Raw genomic sequence first — 21896 nt, 5'->3', positions numbered from 1 at the left:
TTTTCAAATAAATTAAATTGATACTTTGCTGGTGCAACTTCAATGAATACAACATCAGGAAAAAACATGAATAATGGTTGGTAGTGGTCAGACCAATTATTCTGCAAACTCACAAACATTAGGAAAGGACAACATAGAGACAGTGAGATTTGCTGTACTAACAACAGCCTGACAAACATCAGGGAAATGTGCATAGATTTGGATGACTCAAGAATAACATTCTAGCTCCAATTCCACCGGCTCTGGAAAACATGCATACAGTGATGGGCAGGGTGTCTAGATTGTATGATTTACTATTCTGAATCAAGCTCCACAACAATGAAAACCGTGACTATATTTGGTGAGTGGATAAAATATATGATTCTAACCTCAGTCCTGAAAACAAAATTGGAATTGCTAGATTTCTTATTCTAACTCCAGTCCCACAAACATGAGGGAAAGTGCATAAATAGGGGTTGGGGTAAGATTTACTATTTCTAACTCCAGTCTGACAAACATTGGAGAAAGATCATGAATTGTGTGGTGGTTTTCATTATTTGAACTTCTGTCTACGAGATACTGGAGAAAGTGCATGCATTTTGGAGATTGTAAATAACCTGTTCTATTTCCAGCCCCACAAACATTGAGGAAAGTGATTTACTCAGGAGGTAAACTTTACTTTTTTAACTGTAGTCTCACAAACAATGGTAAAAGTGCATAAACATGGGAGGTGGATCTACTATTCTAGCCCTAGGAGCCTTACGTGGTAAGAGGGAATAAAATAGTATCCTACTTACATACCTGCAACAGTTTGGTTAAGTGCATTAACTGAAGCAGGGGTAAGATTTGCTATTCTAAACTGGGGAAAGTGCCTTATTTTGAATAGGGCAAAAATAATATTCGAACTCTAATCACATGAATGGTAAATGTAGGATTCCAACTCCAGTACTGCAAAATAATAAGGTAAAAAATTAATTATGGTTATCAGATTTACTATTGCAGCTCCATTTCCATAAATAAAGAATCCAAAAATAAAATTAGGAGCAGAGGTATGTACTTTTCCCAACAAATATTTAGAGAAGTGCATACATATTGGGGATGACAAATATACCTAACTCGAATCCCACAAAAATATAATTGTGAAAGTGCATGAATTGGGGGATAATTTTGTTAACTTAACCCCAATCCCACAAACATATCAGAAAGGACATTAATTGAGGAAGAAGGGATTCAGATTTATTATTGTAACTCCTATAGCCCACACATTAGGCAAAGTACATACATTTGAGTGGGGCAAATATAATAATCTAACTCCACTCCTACAAAAACAGGGAAAGTGCATGTATTAGGAAGGGAAAAGACTTCTATTCTAACCTAATAGTCGGGCTGTTAGATTTCCTATTCTAACTACAGTCTGGTAAATATTATGAAAATTGTATGATTTACTATTCTTATTGCAGCTCCATATACAGTACATTGACAAAATTACACAAACTGGGAACAGGATGAGATTTACTATTCTACTTCCAGTTTCACAAAGACTGGATAAAAGTCATGCATATGAGTGGCACCAATATAATATTCTAACTCCAGTCCTACAAACTATAGGAAAAGTGCATCAATTGAGGAACAAGTTGGGGGTAATATTTACTACCACCTCAGTGTTAAAAACAGTGGAAAATCTGTATAAATTTGGTGGTGAAATAAAATGTACTATTTCAATGTCAGTCCCATAAATGATGAGGAAAACCCTTATATTGGGGCTGTAAGATTTAGTGGTATAATGTGAGTCCCAAAAACATTGGGGGATTAGGTTTTACTATTTTAACTCAAGTCCCATAAGCACTGGGGAAATTGCATCCATTTTTCAATACAACAAACATTGCAGAAAGTACATAAATTGGACGGGATTTCTATTCCAAAAAAGTGGGGAAAGTATATTGTATTGTATTGTAAGCTATTTATAAAGCGCATTCTGGCCGTAGCATCGAAGCGCTAGTGAACATTGAAAGGAGAAATATAGTGAAATAAAAATCCAAATAAAATAAAATACAAGAGCCACCCGAGTCTAGAAATTTGATAAAATACAGCACAAGAGCTGCAGAAAAGGAATGCCTAGTCTAATCTGAGAATAGCCAAGATTTAAGTCGCTTTCAATAACGTAAGTATGTCTCCTCCATCTTGATAGAGAGTGGCAGAGAATTCCAGAGTCTCGCCTTTGTGACTGAGAAGGCTCTATCCCCCCATCTGACCGTGCGACAGTGAGGGATACATATAATTTCCAATGCAGATGATCTGAGCTGACGTCCTGGCTGGTAAGGCCGTAAAGTAGAGCTTAAATAATTACAGCCTTCCTGATAAAAAGCCTTATAGGTAAGACAGAGTGCTTTAAATGTAACCCGTTTTTCCACCGGCAACCAGTGCAGCTGTCTCAAACTGCTGCTAGCCGATGCGGAACTTGGAAGCTCCAAAATTAAGCGAGCCTCCGCATTTTGAGTCAATTGTAGTCGCTTGATAGAGACCTTCTTGATGTTAAGCATCAGCGCATTACAATGTTCAAGACTAGACATCACTAATGCTAAGGTCACCCGAACTTTGAGTTCTCTTTGAAGAAAAGGAAAATATATTTTGTAACATTTTCAGGCACCAATAGCAACTTTTAATTGTACTGTTTATTTGATGTTCGAAGTAGAGAGTCCTATCAAACTAAATGCCGAGGTTTCTTACTGCAGAGCTTGGAGTAGGACACTCGTTGCAAGACTTAGGCCACCAGCGAGCACCCCATAAATTGGTATCTAGGCCTGAAAAGGAGAATTTCAGTCATTTCTCCATTTAGTTTTAACCAATTGTTGCTTATCTAATTATTGATTTAATTCATACATGTATGGAATCTATCGGCCGCCTCCTCCCAGTTCTGATTAACTGGAACAATTAGCTGGGTGTTGTCGGCATAAGAAACCACTTGAAAACCAAATGAATAAATCAGTCTGGCAAGAGGAGCCACATATAGGTTGAACAAAGTGGGGCTAAGTGATGAGCCTTGTGGAACCCCGCAGGGGAGTTGAAAAGGACGAGCCCTAAAATCACTGCAGCTGACCATGATTGATCTATCAACCAGAAAAGACTCTAAAATATCCAGTGCCTTATTTCTAACACCCGTTTGATAGAGAAGTTGTAACAGCAACTGTGGAGATATAGGCCCTCATTACAACTCTGGTGGTAAAACCCGCTTACCGCCGTGCAGAAGACCGCCAACATACCATTGCGGCTGCAGAATTCCACTACAGGTATTACGACTCACAGCTCGGAATCCGCCACAATACAGACACCCACACAAGTCCGTCACACCAAAGGTCAGTGATAAACTGGCGATACCAAAACCCACACCGTCACGTCAACAAGAATATGGCCACAGTATTATGACCCATGAATCAACGCAGCGATCTTTCAACCACGGTAATCCATTGGCGGTACACACCGCTGTGCTTAAAATACACACACATATACAAAACACAACCATATTGGACAATTCGAAACACACACACCTGATACACATACACACACCACACCCATACACCAAATCCAATATAAAGCGCACACCCACATCACCCACAAACCCTTACAACCAAAAATTTGAACGACGGCCAGAGAGAGAGATCATCTAACGCAACACCAGCATCCACAGACACACAACACCATCACTTATACAACATCCACGGACCTCAAACAACACACACCAACACATCCCCTCACACATCACAACAGACAGCACCTCACACATCACCCACACCACATCATGGCACCTCAAAGACACCCCAGGTTTTCTGAGAAGGAGCTCAGGGTCATGGTGGAGGAAATCATCTGGGTAGAGCCACAGCTATTCGGATCATAGGTGCAGCAGACATCTATTGCTAGGAAGATGGAGCTATGGCGGAGAATCGTCGACAGGGTCAAAGCAGTAGGCAGCATCCAAGAACACAGGATGACATCAGGAAGAGGTGGAAAGACCTACGGGGGAAGGTACGTTCCATGGTATCCAGACATCAGATTGCTGTACAGAGGACTGGTGGTGGGCCCCCACCTCCTCCCCCACAACTAACAACATGGGAGGAGCAAGTCTTGGCAATCATGCATCCTGAGGGCCTTGCAAGAGTAGCAGGAGGACTGGACTCTGGTAAGTCAAATCTTAACTACCATATCCACCCACCCCACCTGCATGCCATCACATACTCCCACCCTCACACTCAGCACCCCAACACCCCACAGATACCCCACTACCACAACCCATACATCCCAATATCAAGCCCTGCATGTAACACCAATGCATGGACACCCATCACCAAAGCATGTCCAGTAGAGAGACTCATTCATGCCCTAAAATCACCAATCACACAAGGGCCACGGCAATAATGCAAGCACAGGAGTAGAGGTTAACTCACCCATTGCACAGGATGGCACACACAGATACTAAGATTATGCATTCACACCCCAACAGGACCCCTACCCAACGTCACCGGACAGGAGGTGTCAGACATATCCAGTCCCCCCACAGAAGAGGCCCACAGTGATGACAGCAGCTCTGCACGCCTGGATCAAGATGACCAGCCCGGCCTATCAGGGACCTCGGGACAGTCGGTTCCCCTGACACAGTCACAAACCACCACTGAACCTCCCCCCTCAGGAAACACCGCCACAGCACCCACCCAGCGGGCCCATCCCTCTGTCCCCAGGACACGTCAATCAGCAGTGTGTCTACCACTAAAGGGAACCCAGGCAAACCCACTAACACAGGATGATCAGGGACCTGGGGGCAGTGGCAGTGGGCACACGGTTCAAGGGACAGAGGCACAGGAGAACAGGAAAGCTGGGAGGACTGCTGTGCGACAGGGGTAGGACAGGCCCAGGGAACCCACTCTCCACGAGGCACTCTCCAACATCATGGGAGCTTACCACCATTCCCAGGAGACCATGGGCACGGTACTGGCCAAGTTTCAGGAGACCCAGCGGCTGCAGTAGGAACACTACCTGGGGATCAGGGAGGACTTGAAGTCCATCAACAACACCCCGGTCACCACTGCAGGGGTGCTGGCAGACCTTGTCAACACCAGGAGGGACACAGTGGCACACCAACGGGCCCCTGACACTAGGTTGGACGATGAACAGCCCTGCACCTCCACCGGCACTAGTGGACAGGAGGCACCACCACAAGAAAACCAGGCCACCAGGACCCCACCCCCTGCAGGAGAACCACCCCTCAAACGGTCCCTGAGATCCAGGAACAAGACAGAGAACATTGCCAAGACCCCCGCCAGGAAATAAGACCCCCTGAATGTCACCCTTCTGTCCCACTTTGACACCCTGTCCACCTTAAACTGCCATTGCTCCACTTCCTATGCCCCATTGGACAATGCACCTGTGAAACAAATAGACTGGACTCTGCCATGGACATTCCTCCACCATCACCCCAGCCCATTTTACAACCCCCTCCACTTATCTGCACATAAATAAATACCCTTGATTCACAAAACAATCTGGAGTCAGTCTGTGCTTTCACATGTGTGTAAATGCAAAATCTCTGGAATATAGCAATGTCAATGTACTTGTTCACATACCAATGTTACACAGCTGTAGGCCACCAGTAAACATAGCAGAGGGCACAAAGAGGGACCCAGATCTGTGAAATGGAAAGGCAAAGTAACAAGTCAGGGTCCATACACAGAGTGAAAATGACAGACCTATGCTAGCTCCAACAATAGTATGAGATGTGGGAAGCAGTTACATCTTCTTACCTGTGTCTCACTGGAAGTAATGCATGATGATGTTGTTTCGGTTGTAGACATCTTTTTCTTCTGCCTCCTCTTCTTCACTCTCCACAGGCTCCACAGCTGCCACAAGACCACCATCTGGCCCATCCTCCTGCAGAAAAGGCACCTGGCATCTCAAAGCCAGGTTGTGCAACATACAGCAGGCCACGATGATCTGGCACGCCTTCTTCGGTGAGTAGTATAGGGAGCCACCTGTAAAATGGAGGCACTGGAATCTGGCCTTCAGTAGGCCGAAGTTGCATTCTATAATCCTCCTAGTTCGCCCATGTGCCTCATTGTAGCGTTCCTCTGCCCTTGTCCCGGGATTCCTCACAGGGGTCAGTAGCCATGACAGGTTGGGGTAACCAGAGTCACCTGCAAATGTCGAGGGACAACTGTTAGACAGACACTAACCCTTAGGGACAACCACACACCCAGACACCAATGTCAACTGTATTTGGACCTTGGGCTCACCTATTAGCCACACCCGGTGCCTCTGGAGTTGCCCCATCACATAAGGGATGCTGCTATTCCTCAAAATGTAAGTGTCATGCAGGGAGCCAGAATACTTGGCATTCACATGGGAGATATACTGGTCTGCCAAACACACCATCTGCACATTCATAGAATGGTAGCTTTTCCAGTTTCTGTACACCTGTTCATTCCTGCGGGGGGGGTGCAAATGCCACATGTGTACCATCAAGGGCACCAATGATGTTGGGGATATGTCCCGGGGCTTAAAAGTCATCTTTCACTGTGGGCAAATCCTCCACCTGTGGGAAAACGATGTAGCTGCGCATTTGTTTGAGCAGAGCAGATAACACTCTTGACAACATGTTAGAGAACATTGGCTTGGACATCCCTGATGCCATGGCCACTGTTGTTTGAAAAGACCCACTGGCCAGGAAATGGAGTACAGACAGAACCTGCACTAGAGGGGGGATTCATGTGGGATGGCGGATAGCTGACATCAGGTCTGGCTCCAACTGGGCACTCAGTTCCAGGATTGTTGCATGATCAAGTTTGTAGGTGATAATGATGCGTCCCTCTTCCATTGTCGACAGGTCCATCAGGGGTCTGTACACCGGAGGATGCCGCTATCTCATCACCTGCCCCAGCAGACGTGCCCTATGGAGGAGAACAGCGAGCAGAGGGTCATCCAACACTTAGGTATCACATTGTGTTATTTAGTTAAAAGTTGAAAATTCGCAATGTGCCTTTATCTGTCCGTATTCCAAGCCTAAATAGGTGTGATGCAGTTTTTTTCCATGCCATGTGGACCCCTGAAATGGCGGCTGCCTGACCTGTAAGGTGGGACAAGGGGAAATGAGGTACCTGCGCTGGCACTGTACACCGTCGCGGTGGGCGGTCGAAGACCGCGGCGCAATTCACATTGGTTAACATTGGGCCCTTAGGGTCCCAGGAGCCAATGACGATGTACGCCGGCTGTGACGGTATGAACCGCCACGGATGTGGCCGCCATTTTCTTACTATTCCCTCACTTGATACCTGACCTTCTACAGGAGAGGACCTACACTGCAAGTGCTGCTGTGACCTGTGTCTGGAAGCGACGATGGTTACAGTGTCTGGGGAAAGGGCCCCTGCCTTCACTTCGGAGGAGTTGGAGAAACTGGTGGATGGGGTCCTCCCCCAGTACACGCAACTGTACGGTCCTCCAGACAAACAGGTGAGTACACTGTGAGCATGGTGGGTGGCACATAAGTGTATGGTGTGGCGTCGATGGAAGAGGGTGGGGAGGGGTACAGGCCACCATGTTAGGACTGTGTGTGTATGTATGTCTGGGCCAGGGTGGGAGGTGTTTGGCAATGCATGAGATGAAATGTACGGGATAGAAACATCCATTTTTACTTCACTTTTCCTCTAGGTCAGCGCCCACCAGAAGAAGGGTATTTGGCGGGCCATCGCCAAGGACGTCCGGACCCTGGGGGTCTACCATACACGGATCACCCACTGCCGTAAAAGATGGGAGGATCTGCGCGGCGGAGGCCCAGCTGGGGATGGCCTCCAAACGTGGAAGGGGTGCCCGATGCACCATGACCCCCCTGATGTACCGTATCCTGGCGGTGGCCTATCTGGAGTTGGATGGGCACTTGAGGGCATCACAGCAGCCACAAGGGGGTGAGTACACTCTCCTTCAGCTGACTCTGTGCACGTTACGAGGTGTCTGGGAGGTCGAAGTGGGCTGTTGGTTCCCCTAGGCCAGAGTGAACACTTGGTAGACTATGTCCCTTTTTAGGCAGGCTCTGTGGCACCCCAACCCCACTACTTGTAATAGCCATCTACACCTAGTCAGGCTCCTGTGAGTTCCAGGTGTGCAGCAATTGGGCCTAGGCCTCGTCCCCCAAGCCCATGTGAATTTTCTAGGAACTGTTAGTGCATGGCTTAGTGCATAGGGCTGCTCCCTGTGTGTTGTGTCCGCTAACGGTAGTGGTGTTGCATACACTGAACATGTGTTTCTTCTGTCCTTCCCCCCTTTTTGTTTTGTCTCCCTGTTCTTGAGTGCATTAGCATCATCTGGCGGAGGAGCATTGGCACCGGAGCAGGAGAGAGAGGCAACCCAAATGGCCCTGGAGGGTGAAGCAACGGAGCCTGAAGCCACCAGTGGGACGGAGGGCGTGGGGAGCTCCACGACTGGGACAGGAGCATACACCAGCGACAGCGACTCCTCCTCTGATGGGAGCTCCCTTGCAGTGGGGGGCACCTCTGTGCCCACTGCATCAACAGGTACAGCCGCCATCCCCCCAACAGCACCGCCCTCCCAGCAGCCCCTCAGCGTGTGTCCCGTACCCGCTCACCCAGGAGGGTGGGCATCTCCTTCACACCAGGCACCTCAGCCTCTGCCCCAGTCAGCCCACCTGCCCTCAGTGAGGAGGCTATTGACCTCCTGAGATCCCTCACTGTTGGGCAATATAACATTTTGAATGCCATCCATGGTGTTGAGAGGCATTTGCAACAAACAAATGCATACCTGGAGGGCATTCATTCTGGCTTGGCGGCCCAACAGAGAGCATTTCAGGCTCTGGCCTCAGCACTGATGGCAGCCATTGTCCCTGTGTCCAGCCTCCCCCATCCAACTTCCTCCACCCCGACACAATCCCCTGTACCTCAGCCTATCCCAAGCACACCATCAGACCAGCATGCACACTCATCAACACACAAGAGTGGACATGGCAAACATAAGCACCACACATCCCACAAGCACTCACACAAGCACCATACTCATGCAGACACAGCAACATCCATTGCCTCCACTGTGTCCCCCTCCTCCACGTCCTCCTCCTCCCTCCCTGTCTCAACCCACTCACACCTGTATGCACTACATCCTCAGCCACTACCGCCATCACCAGCACGCCCATCACCACACACCGCTCACGTGCAATCACCACCCCCACTACCATTCACACATCCCCAGTGTCCTCTCCCAGTGTGTCTGTGAGCCTTCCTCCCAAAGTACACAAACGCAGGCACACACCCACCCAACAGCCATCCATCTCACAACAGCCTCCGGCCCATGCACCTTCACCCAAATTCAGCAAACGTACACCTCCTACAACCACTACCTCTTCCTCCACTCCCAAACCCCCTCCATCTTCCCGTCCCAGTGTATCTAAAAAACTTTTCCTGGCTAACTTTGACCTCTTCCCTTCACCTTCCCCTCCCAGCCTTCCCCTAGGGCAAGGCTTTCCAGGTCCCAGCCCAGCACCTCAGCCACCAAATCCCCAAGCACAATGGTGCCAGCAACTGCGGGGTCATCGAGTGCGCCAGCCATCAGGGCTGTCAGTGTACCACGTAGCAAGGCCAAGGACATTCCGCCACCTGTCAAGGTGAAGAAGGTGCCCACATCCCAGAGGGAGCAGCCGCACCTAACAGCCACCAAGGGCTCATCCAAAACAAAAGGGGACAGTGGCAAGACACCTGCGGCACCATCAAAGGTGGGGAAGGGACACAAGCCAAAGAGCAGGTCAGGACAGGGCACTGTGGCTCCGACTGAGGGACTTGAGTCACCCCTTCTGTCAACCACTACACCAACCTGTACAGCGGTGAACACCGCCACCAGCACCACCACCTGCACCGCCACCAGCACCGCCACCAGCACCGCCACCTGCACCGCCACCAGCACAGCCACCTGCACCGCCACCTGCACGTCTGCAGCCTCAGCAACAGTCCCCAGCGTCTTCCCCAGTGGGCAGCTGTCGGAGGCTGCAGGAGACATCCTGCTGTGTCCCTCAACAGGTGCTGACACATGCACCACAGCCAGCACCTCCGCCACAGACACTGCCGCAAACACTGCCACCACCCCGCCACATGCTTGGACAGTGTGCACCACCGCTGACATGGCTACCATCCCCAGTGAGAAGCCGTCCAAGGCTGGAGGAGACTTCTTGGACCCTGCCCAGCTTCCATGAGGCATGACTCTCATCACTGTTTGCACCTGTAGGTTGAAGGCGAAGCCGCAGCAGGGTGGGGTATGTCTCTGCCTCGATGGCGTATCATGCTACCTGTTCCTAGGCAATCTTGTGCACACACACCCATGTGAGATAATGGGACCAGCCACACTGCATGTGAAGCACTCTGGGCACAAAGCCCCCTCCAGAACCAGTGGAGAAAGACATCCACTACCTCAGTCCTTGGCAGGATGAAGCACTCTGGGCACAAAACCCCCTCCAGAACCAGCAGAGAATCACATCCACTACCTCAGTCCTTGGCAGGATGAAGCACTTTAGGCACAAAGCCCCCTCCAGAACCAGTGGAGAATCACATCCACTACCTCAGTCATTGGCAGGATGAAGTACTCTGGGCACAAAGCCCCCTCCAGAACCAGTGGAGAATGTTATCCACTTGAGAGACTGTGGCTTTGCACTCCCCAGGATAAAGCAGTGGGCAAGCCACCCACTGGAAAGACTTGTGACACTGTGGCTTTGCACTCCCCAGGATAAAGCAGTGGACAAACCACCCACTGGAAAGACTTGTGAGACTGTGGCTTTGCATTCCCCAGGATAAAGCAGTGGGAAAACCACCCACTGGAAAGACTTGTGAGACTGTGGCTTTGCACTCCCCAGGATAAAGCAGTGGGCAAACCACCCACTGGAAAGACTTGAGAGACTGTGGCTTTGCACTCCCCAGGATACAGCAGTGGGGATGGAGCCCCCTCGTGCAGCAGTGGCGTTGTGCCTTCATCCGGCTGAGGTGCACCCCCTCCCATTCCCCCTCAGGTGCCTGTTTAATTTCGATCTGATGCTCCAGCAGTGTTCCCTCCGTTTCGTGTCAGATATCTTGTGTGGGCTTCGCCCATGCATTTTGGGACCACTGGTCCACGGACAATGATTGGTACACTATCAGGACTTATGTAGTTGGTGTACATATTTGTACATACTGAATTTTGAACTTTGACTATCTGATTTTTCATGACTATACTCGTTACAATCATTTTCTTTTGTCCTTGCATTCTTCCAGGGGGTGGGGGGTGTATATGTAATATTGCTGCATGTATTTGTGTGTATGGTGTTATGGGTGAGGGTGGAGGTGGGGGTGTTGTGTGTTTTGTGTGTGTCACTCTCTTTTCCCTCCCCCCTCGCCTGTGTTGTAGGTGCAGTACTCACCGTGGTCATCGACATCGTCTGTCCTGCTCCTGATAGAGCAGGAGGAAGACCAACATGGGCAGTACGTGTAACTCGGGCTCCATGGCGTCCTGGTTCCTCGTTGGGTGTCGAGAGGTGAGTGGTTTCACTTCTGTGTACTGTTTCCGCCGTGCTTTTGATAGTGTTGGTTCCGCCCCGGAAAAGGTGGTGGGTAGGCGTGTTGGAATACAGTGGGCGGTACGTTGTCCTCTGCCTGTCTGTTGGCGGTTACCGCCGCGGTGTATGTTTCTACCACCATGGCGGTCGGAGTGTTAAAGTGGCTGTCTATGTTGGCGGTTGTACTGAGGGCCTTAGTGTCAAATGCCACGGAAAGATCTCGGAGTACCAGAATGACTCCTTCCCCTTGATCAACTCTCCTATGGATCATGTCAGCCGAAGAGACCAAGGCAGATTCCGTGCTATGATCTCTACGGAACCCATGTTGAAGGGGTCCAAGGCCCAGGATGTCTGAAAAAAACTAGCCAACTCCATATTAAGATGCTTCTCTAATATTTTAGATGTAGCTGGCAGCAATGAAATAGGGCGTATGTTTTCTAAATCAGTGGGTTCCCCGCCCGGTTTCTTAGGTAGGGTGATGACAATGGATTCCTTCCATGTAGGAGGGAAGCGACCTTCTGTCACAATTTCTTGATAGACTGGTTCAAGGGCAGTAGAAATCAAATCTGGATCTAATTTTAAGATCTTAGGGGGACACGGATCTAGAGGGGAACCTGATTTCAAACCCCCAAGAAGCTCTTTGATTTTTGATGCCTGTAACATTGAAAAACAGGTCTGTTTAGGGCCAGAATCTTGGAGTGGAGCAGCTCCATAATCTTCTCCTCTCATCTCCATGGGTGGCTGTTTGAAGTTAGTTTAGAGTTTCTGAACTTTATTCTCAAAAAAGTCTGCAACCTTTTGCCAGAACTCAGAAGAGTTCTCCAACACCAGAGCCAAGAGGGGAGAGGTAAGAGTACGGACCACTTTAAAGAGTTCTCTGGGTCCATTATCTGCTTCTATAATTTTACGAGTATAAAATGTGGTTTTAGCTTTTTTGATTGCTAATTTATGACTCTCTAACTGAGTTCTAAGTTTGGCTCTCTCCTCCAGATTCTGATGGACCCTCCACCTCCTTTCCTAGCATCTTTACAATCTCTGATTTTTTTTTATTCTTCCGTGTACCAAGGGGAAGATCTAGCTCTTTTAGGCTTAAAGCCTGATTTAACCAAAGGGGTCAACCTATTGATGGCCCCTCTTAGACCTTGCTCAAAACCCTCCCACATTGACATGGAGGTTTCTCTAGCCAGGTTCCATCCAGCCTTAAGGGCACTCGTCAGGTTCTGTTCCTCAATTCTATGCCATTGCCCAGAGACTTTCAAGGCCGGAGGCACCTTAGAGGGGGCCAAAAAACATGGCGCCTTTAAAGTTAGCAGATGGTGGCCTTTCCAGTCCATATGAGCATTGTCAAGTCTTCAGAAATTATCATGCCGAACGAAAATAGCATCAAACGTATATCCTGCAAGATGTGTGGGGACTGTGCTAGTGCTATCGCACTCCCGGCTTGCCATCAAATGAAGTAGCTCCCTTATTGCTGGGTCCTTTGTATTTTCCAAATTAATGTTAAAATCCCCCAGTATTAAGGCCTTTAGGGCTGTGGCAATGGGTTCGATAAGCGCAGGCCAGGTGGATAAGAAAGCATTTTTTGGACCTGGGGGGCGATAAATCAGCAAACCTTCAAAAAGTAGCACGTGTTGTCATCTTATCTTAAAACAGCCCCCTTCACAGAGGGCCGCATTGACCTTGAGAGGTTCTAAGGTACACTGCAGATTGTTCCTGAAAATTATTGCCAGACCTCCACCCTTCTTCCCCATTCTGTCAAGCCTGGCAAACAAGTACTCATGGGAGAAGCAACCAGAAAATCAGGGTTGGAGTCCTCTCTGGCCCATGTTTCTGTCAGAATGAGACAGTCCAAATTAAATGCTTGAATCATCTCTCTTATTTCCACACAGTGTTTGCTCAGTGAGCGCACATTAATCAGGCCATATTTAATATATTGTGAGATCTTAGTTTCAAAATTCACTGATTGAGCTGAAGCTTGTAGCTTCACCACCGGTGAAACTATGTCTTCCCTAATTTTGGGTTCCCAATTACAAAACCCATATTTCCATCCCTTAATCTGATTAGGATCAACCAGGTCACAGCCCTTATACGATTTACCAGCGTCAATGTTCAAAAGTTCCTGTCTTGTGTAGTTATGTGCTGGGAGGAAAGGGGATGCAACATCACGGAGCCTGGGCCCTGTTGGGCGCAGACGGGCACAGACGGGCGCGCTATCGGCGCGGCCACATCCCCCTCGGCTTAAATGCCGGTTGGTGATCCGGCCGAGAAAGCAGAGCAGACAGACGACTAGACCGCCCCCCAACCTCTACCCTCAAGATGGCCGCCGCTGCCACCGATCGGGGAGGGCCCTCACAGGCCCTTCACCACAATTAGTCATCTGGCAACAGAGAACGTCCCTTTGTTTAAAAAGATAGAGTCAAAGAAATGTCCCAAAATATATAGCACCAGAATTAAAAGCAGGTAAATATTATCGATAGGGAAGTAGCAAAACTTTTCAAATCTAAGACACTAAAATGCCTAAAAGTGTAAAAAAAAAAGCAGAACAAGGTCCAGAGTGCTTACAATGTGCTTACTTATATATAAGTCTATATCGAGATAAGAGCTACCTTTGTAATTCCAACATTGGGTGAAGTACATGAATTTGAATGGGGGAAATATAATAGTCTAACTCCAATACCACAAACATTTCGGAAAGTGCATAAATAGATGGGTGATGTTGGTGATTTATGATTTACTATTTTATCTTCCATCCCATTAAATTGTGAAACTTTACTATTATAACTCGAATCTCACAAACAGTGTTGAAGGTGCATGACTCTGCGGCAGGGGTGGATTTACTATTGACCCTAGGCACAAAACCATTGAACACAGTGCATAAATGAGGGAAGGGTGATTAGGACATTCTAACTCCAATTCAACAAATTTTGGAGAAGTGCATTAATTCAGGGATGAGGGGTAAGATTTACTATTCTAACTGCAGTCCAACAGACACTGGGGAAAGTGCAAATATTTGATGAAGGGATTAACTCTAGTATTTCAACTCCAGTCTCACAAACAATGAAGAGATAGCATACATTGGGAGTACATGATTTATTATTCTACCTCCAGTCTGACAAACCTTGGTGGAATTGCATAAATTGGGATGGGGTAACATTTGCTATTCTAACTCCAGCACCAAAAACATTAGAGGAAATGGATAAAGTGGGGGTTCAGATTTATTAATCTAACTAATTTATTCAATGTGAGAAAGTACCTCTTTTTGCCTAGGAACTCCCTCTTTTTGGAGGGATGTTGCTGGTTTTTTAACTCTAAATATTGGGGCACTACTGTCCAGTCCCTAGTGTAGGAGCTCTGACCCCTAAAACATGACCGAATTGGCAAACTCATAATTGGCGTACTTAACTTTCTATTAGTGCTGTAGTATATGAAAATACACCAATGGCATGGGAAAGTTAAATGTCACCTGTGGACTGCACCACATATTGTCCCATCCACTAGGCTGACAAAAAACATGTCTCTAGGCCTACCTGTGTAGCCTGACTGCTGCAGCTTTTAAACCTGCAGGGGAACCTGGTTTTGATGGGAAAGAACCCTACTTTTAAATATTAAATAAGTCACTATTAAGCAGGCCCCCCAACCTCTACCCTCAAGATGGCCGCCGCTGCCACCGACCGGGGAGGGCTCTCACAGGCCCTTCACCACTATGAGTCGGCTGGCAACAGAGACCGGCCCTTTGTTTAAGAAGATAGAGTCAAAGAAATTTACCAAAAAATATAGAACCAGAAATAAAAGCAGGTAAATATTATCGATAGGGATATAGCAAAACTTTTCAAATCTAAGAACCACAAAACATAAAAATGCCTAAAAGCGTAAAAAAAGCAGAACAAGGTTGTGAGTGCTTACAATGTTCGCGCTGCGTGGCCGCCAGTTGGTGATGCGGCCGAGAAAGCAGAGCGGACAGACAACTAGACCGGCCCCAACCTCTACCCTCAAGATGGCCGCCGCTGCAACCGACCGTTAAGGGCTTTCACAGGCCCTTCACCACAATGAGCCATGCTGGCAACAGAGACCGGCCCTTTGTTTAAAAAGATAGAGTCAAAGACAGTTCCCAAAAAATATAGCACAAGAAATAAAAGCAGGCAAATATTACGGATAGGGATATAGCAAAACTTTTCAAATCTAAAACTGCGAAATATTAAAATGCCTAAAAGTGGAAAAAAAGCAGAACAAGGTCGTGAGTGCTTACAATATCCACGCTGCGCGGCCGCATCCCCCTCGGCTTAAATGCCACTAGGGGATCCGGCCAAGAAAGCAGAGCGGCCAGACAACTAGACCGCCTCCCAACCTCTACCCTCAAGATGGCCGCCGCTGCCACCGACCGGGGAGGGCTCTCACAGGCCCTTCAGAACAATGAGTCAATGGCAACAGAGACGGGCTCTTTGTTTAAAAAGATAGAGTCAAAGAAATTTCCCAAAAAATATAGCACCAGAAATAAAAGCAGGTAAATATTATCGATAGAGATATTGCAAAACTTTTCAAATCTAAGACACTAAAATGCCTAAAAGTGTAAAAAAAAGCAGAACAAGGACCTGGGTGCTTACAATGTGCTTACTTATATATAAGTCTATGTCGAGATAAGAGCTACCTTTGTAATTCCAACATTGGGTGAAGTACATGAATTTGAATGTGGGAAATATAATAGTCTAACTCCAATACCACAAACATTTCGGAAAGTGCATAAATAGATGGGTGATGTTGGTGATTTATGATTTACTATTTTATCTTCCATCCCATTAAATTGTGAAACTTTACTATTATAACTCGAATCTCACAAACAGGGTTGAAGATGCATGAGTCTGCGGCAGGGGTGGATTTACTATTGACCCTAGGCACAAAACCATTGAACACAGTGCATAAATGAGGGAAAGGTGATTAGAACATTTTAACTCCAATTCAACAAATTTTGGAGAAGTGCGTTAAATCAGGGATGGAGGGTAAGATTTACTATTCTAACTGCAGTCCAACAAACACTGGGGAAAGTGCAAATATTTGATGAAGGGATGAACTCTAGTATTTCAACTCCAGTCTCACAAACAATGAAGAGATAGCATACATTGGGACTACATGATTTATTATTCTACCTCCAGTCTGACAAACCTTGGTGGAATTGCATAAATTGGGATGGGGTAACATTTGCTATTCTAACTCCAGCACCAAAAACATTAGAGGAAATGGATAAAATGGGGGTTCAGATTTATTAATCTAACTAATAATTTATTCAATGTGAGAAAGTACCTCTTTTTGCCTAGGAACTCCCCCTTTTTTGGAGGGATGTTGCTGGTTTTTTAACTCTACATATTGGGGCACTACTGTCCAGTCCCTAGTGTAGGAGCTCTGACCCCTAAAACATGACCGAATTGGCAAACTCATAATTGGCGTACTTAACTTTCTATTAGTGCTATAGTATATGAAAATACACCAATGGCATGGGAAAGTTAAATGTCACCTGTGGACTGCACCACATATTTTCCTATCCACTAGGCTGACAAAAAACATATCTCTAGGCCTACCTGTGTAGCCTGACTGCTTCAGCTTTTAAACCTGCAGGGGAACCTGGTTTTGATGGGAAAGAACCCTACTTTTAAATATTGAATAATTCACTATTAAGCAGGCCCCCCAACCTCTACCCTGAAGATGGCCGCCGCTGCCACCGACCGGGGAGGGCTCTCACAGGCCCTTCACCACTATGAATTGGCTGGCAACAGAGACCGGCCCTTTGTTTGAAAAGATAGAGTCAAAGAAATTTACCAAAAAATATAGGATCAGAAATAAAAGCAGGCAAATATTATCGATAGGGATATAGCAAAACTTTTCAAATCTAAGAACCACAAAACATTAAAATGCCTAAAAGCATAAAAAAAAGAAGAACAAGGTTGTGAGTGCTTACAATGTTCGCGCTGCGCGGCCACCAGTTGGTGATCCGGCTGAGAAAGCAGAGCGGACAGACAACTAGACCGCCCCCAACCTCTACCCTCAAGATGCCCGCCGCTGCCACCGACCGTTAAGGGCTTTCACAGGCCCTTCACCACAATGAGCCATGCTGGCAACAGAGACCGGCCCTTTGTTTAAAAAGATAGAGTCAAAGACAGTTCCCAAAAAATATAGCACCAGAAATAAAAGCAGGCAAATATTACTGATAGGGATATAGCAAAACTTTTCAAATCTAAAACCGCAAAATATTAAAATGCCTAAAAGCGTAAAAAAGGCAGAACAAGGTCGTGAGTGCTTACAATATCCACGCTGCGTGGCCGCATCCACCTCGGCTTAAATGCCACTAGGGGATCCGGGCAAGAAAGCAGAGCGGCCAGACAACTAGACTGCCTCCCAACCTCTACCCTCAAGATGGCCACCGCTGCCACCGACCGGGGAGGGCTCTCACAGGCCCTTCAGCACAATGGGTCAATGGCAACAGAGACGGGCTCTTTGTTTAAAAAGATAGAGTCAAAGAAATTTCCCAAAAAATATAGCACCAGAAATAAAAGCAGGTAAGTATTATCGATAGAGATATAGCAAAACCTTTCAAATCTAAGACACTAAAATGCCTAAAAGTGTAAAAAAAAGCAGAACAAGGTCCTGAGTGCTTACAATGTGCTTACTTATATATAAGTCTATGTTGAGATAAGAGCTACCTTTGTAATTCCAACATTGGGTGAAGTACATGAATTTGAATGGGGGAAATATAATAGTCTAACTCCAATACCACAAACATTTCGGAAAGTGCATAAAAGGATGGGTGATGTTGGTGATTTAGATTTACTATTTTATCTTCCATCCCATTAAATTGTGAAACTTTACTATTATAACTCGAATCTCACAAACAATGTTGAAGGTGCATGAGTCTGCGGCAGGGGTGGATTTACTATTGACCCTAGGCACAAAACCATTGAACACAGTGCATAAATGAGGGAAGGGTGATTAGAACATTTTAACTCCAATTCAACAAATTTTGGAGAAGTGCGTTAATTTAGGGATGTGGGGTAACATTTACTATTCTAACTGCAGTCCAACAAACACTGGGGAAAGTGCAAATATTTGATGAAGGGATTAACTCTAGTATTTCAACTCCAGTCTCACAAACAATGAAGATATAGCATACATTGGGACTACATGATTTATTATTCTACCTCCAGTCTGACAAACCTTGGTGGAATTGCATAAATTGGGATGGGGTAACATTTGCTATTCTAACTCCAGCACCAAAAACATTAGAGGAAATGGATAAAATGGGGGTTCAGATTTATTAATCTAACTAATTTAATCAATGTGAGAAAGTACCTCTTTTTGCCTAGGAACTCCCCCTTTTTTGGAGGGATGTTGCTGGTTTTTTAACTCTACATATTGGGGCACTACTGTCCAGTCCCTAGTGTAGGAGCTCTGACCCCTAAAACATGACCGAATTGGCAAACTCATAATTGGCGTACCTAACTTTCTATTAGTGCTATGGTATATGAAAATACACCAATGGCATGGGCAACTTAAATGTCACCTGTGGACTGCACCACATATTGTCCCATCCACTAGGCTGACAAAAAACATGTCTCTAGGCCTACCTGTGTAGCCTGACTGCTGCAGCTTTTAAACCTGCAGGGGAACCTGGTTTTGATGGGAAAGAACCCGACTTTTAAATATTAAATAAGTCACTATTAAGCAGGCCCTGTACCCCCACAGTGTAGGAAATCTAGTATTTAAAAGGCATACATGCAAGAATTTGGATTTGGCATATACCTACAGTGACTAGCAGCCAAAAGCTTTTTATCAGTTTAAAATCTGTAGCTGAGAGAGAAAAACAAACTTGAGAATAAAATCATAAATCTGCTATTTCTAGTTTGAGACACATTATCAGAATGATTCAACCACTAGTTTAATGTTTATTAAAATTTCAATTCACTGGTGAAGTCAGATTTTTAATTAGAACGTAGGAAAAGTAAATTCTAAAATGTTACACCTTCTCTTCCTGATAGCTTTAGTCTGGAAGCAGCTGGACCTTGTTAGTTCTTTCCATTAATGAGATGTGATAGCTGCTCCTAAAGCACAAACAATGGCGGTGGCCTTTGGCCAGAAAGACCTGGAGGTGAGGTATGTGTATTTGTAAGAATGAACATGGTATTTCTACATTGCAAACCTAACCAAAAGCCAATGTAGAGCTGTACATCAGCAAAGACAAGCTAAAAGAAATATGTAATTGAAGAGGAAGTAAGCTTGTAGACGCTTAATGCATTGTGAGGTAGTGTTCTTTTAAGAACTGAGTCCTAAGCTTTTTCTTAAATTAGAGCAGGATGAAGTGGGAATGTACTTCCAGATCCCAGGGACATAGATGGAAAAGACCTGCTGCTTTGTTTCTTCTTTTTTAAACCTCTTTGTATGCAGTCTGATGGTGCACTGACTGTGCTAAAACCAAGAGATGATGAGCTTGTCTGCAAGATAAGGATGCTTGCTGGTTGTGAAGGCTTTGTGAGTGATGCAGCTGAATTCAAGATGGCGCAGGCCAGCAACTGGAGCTAATGGAGTTCCTTCAGGATGGGGGTGACATGATAATATTTCTTTAGAACCTGGATAGTACATGTTTCAGCATTTAGGATAGCCTAAAAGGACACCAGTGTACAGCCTGAGAAGCTATGAAGAAGGCCATTATCACCACTGAGATGCAATAGTATGATGGCTTGTACGGAAGTCCTAATGCTGCTTTCTGGAAGAAACATTTTGACTCTATTTAGAAGAGATAGCTGGTACCAGGCTGTCTTTGGTTTTTGTCAATATGCTCCTTGAGTATAAGAGTGGTGTCCACGATGAATCCAAGTGGCTGAAAGTTTGGGTTTGTAGCCAGCAAGGTTCAAGTCATTGAGATTTAGCCAGGCTTCTACTGTTTCTTGTTTACTGTTCTTGGCAAATACCATGCATTATGTCTTTGCTAGGTTGGGCTTCAGATAAGATCAGGGAAGCACTTGAGGACTTCTATAAAGATACTTTGAGTAAGGTAGTCATTCACAATGGTGAGTAAGGGTAATATTGCAGCTCCACAGAGAACTTTGATGATGGATGAAAGGAAAACATTATTTTCATAAGAAGTGGTCTTGAGGGAGTTAAGACTGTCAACAGAATCTGAGAACTATAGGAGTTTGATGGCTGACCACTGCAGGGTTCAGGAACATGGATGTATGCAATGAATCAGGCTTGGTGTTTATATCTGCTGTTTGTATTTTGTTTTTAAGAGGTAGAGGTTGAAGGCATCAGACTTTCCTGGGGAGTGAGAAATAGGTGGGTCTAACAGGGAGTTAATGCAATGCTTGCTTGTCTAGGGCAGCCTTCTGCTTCTGCTATGGTTTCAATTATGGTTTTGGTATGTTATTTGCTTAGGGTGATGTTATGAACTGTCTGTTGTGCAGAGGGTTTCAGTATGGGTCACTGGGAGTTCTGTTTTTCTTATTTTCTTTCTTTCCTGCAAATAGAGCTGAGAGTAAGAGATGAGTTCAATCACTGAGTTGTCTATGTAAAAGTCTTTGAAGGATCTGAAAGTTTGGTCTTTTCCATTTGGTTAACCTTTGTTGGTAGACACTGAGCAGGTAGCTAGGGATTGCAGAGTCATTGTGCCAGACTAGGCGTGTCGGTGGTTTGCATTTGATTCGTGGTGATGTTGAGGAGACAAGGGTGAGGATGTGGCCTTTAGAATATGTAGGATGTGTGACATGCTGCACCATGTTAAATGAATTGATGATGTTGAAAAGGGTGTTTCTTGTTTTTTTACCTTATGTCTTCTGACAGGTTTAAATCACAAAAGAGGGCAGTGTGGGCATGTTGTATAGATGAGATGGTGAAGAATCACTGAAGCACTTGTTATGATTGGTATCCTATCAGCTCTAGAAAGGAACTTTACTTAAATTAAAAGGGACCAGGCAGAGGCTTGCCCATGTAAACAGCACCAGCCCATTGGGAATGAGAGCTGGTCACAGAACCAGTTTGATATAGTTCAGGAAAAGGGGACTGTTCATTTCCCTAAAGACATCCCTGATGGTACACCAGCAGCTTCCAAGGAGAGTAGGGAGGGGACATTGTGAATTTTACTTGGAATGGAGCATCTGGTATAGTTTCTTGCAAGTCAAACTGGCTGTGCCACAAAAGTGGGAATGGTTGCCCCTGAGAACTTTTTTCTCATTGGTTAGGAAGTGTCCAGGAGTCAGCTCCTGCCACACCCTAGTGAATCCTGCAAAACCTTCGAACACATTTTGACCTGAGAAAAAAAGAAGAGGACTGGACCCCCAGATAGAGACTTTTGTAGAGATGGGAGGGCTGGACCTACTCC

The sequence above is a fragment of the Pleurodeles waltl genome, chromosome 2_2 (assembly GCF_031143425.1).
Source record: "Pleurodeles waltl isolate 20211129_DDA chromosome 2_2, aPleWal1.hap1.20221129, whole genome shotgun sequence".
Taxonomy (NCBI): Eukaryota; Metazoa; Chordata; class Amphibia; order Caudata; family Salamandridae; genus Pleurodeles; species Pleurodeles waltl.
The sequence above is the reverse complement of the archived record's forward strand: the minus strand, read 5'-3'. Positions refer to the sequence as shown.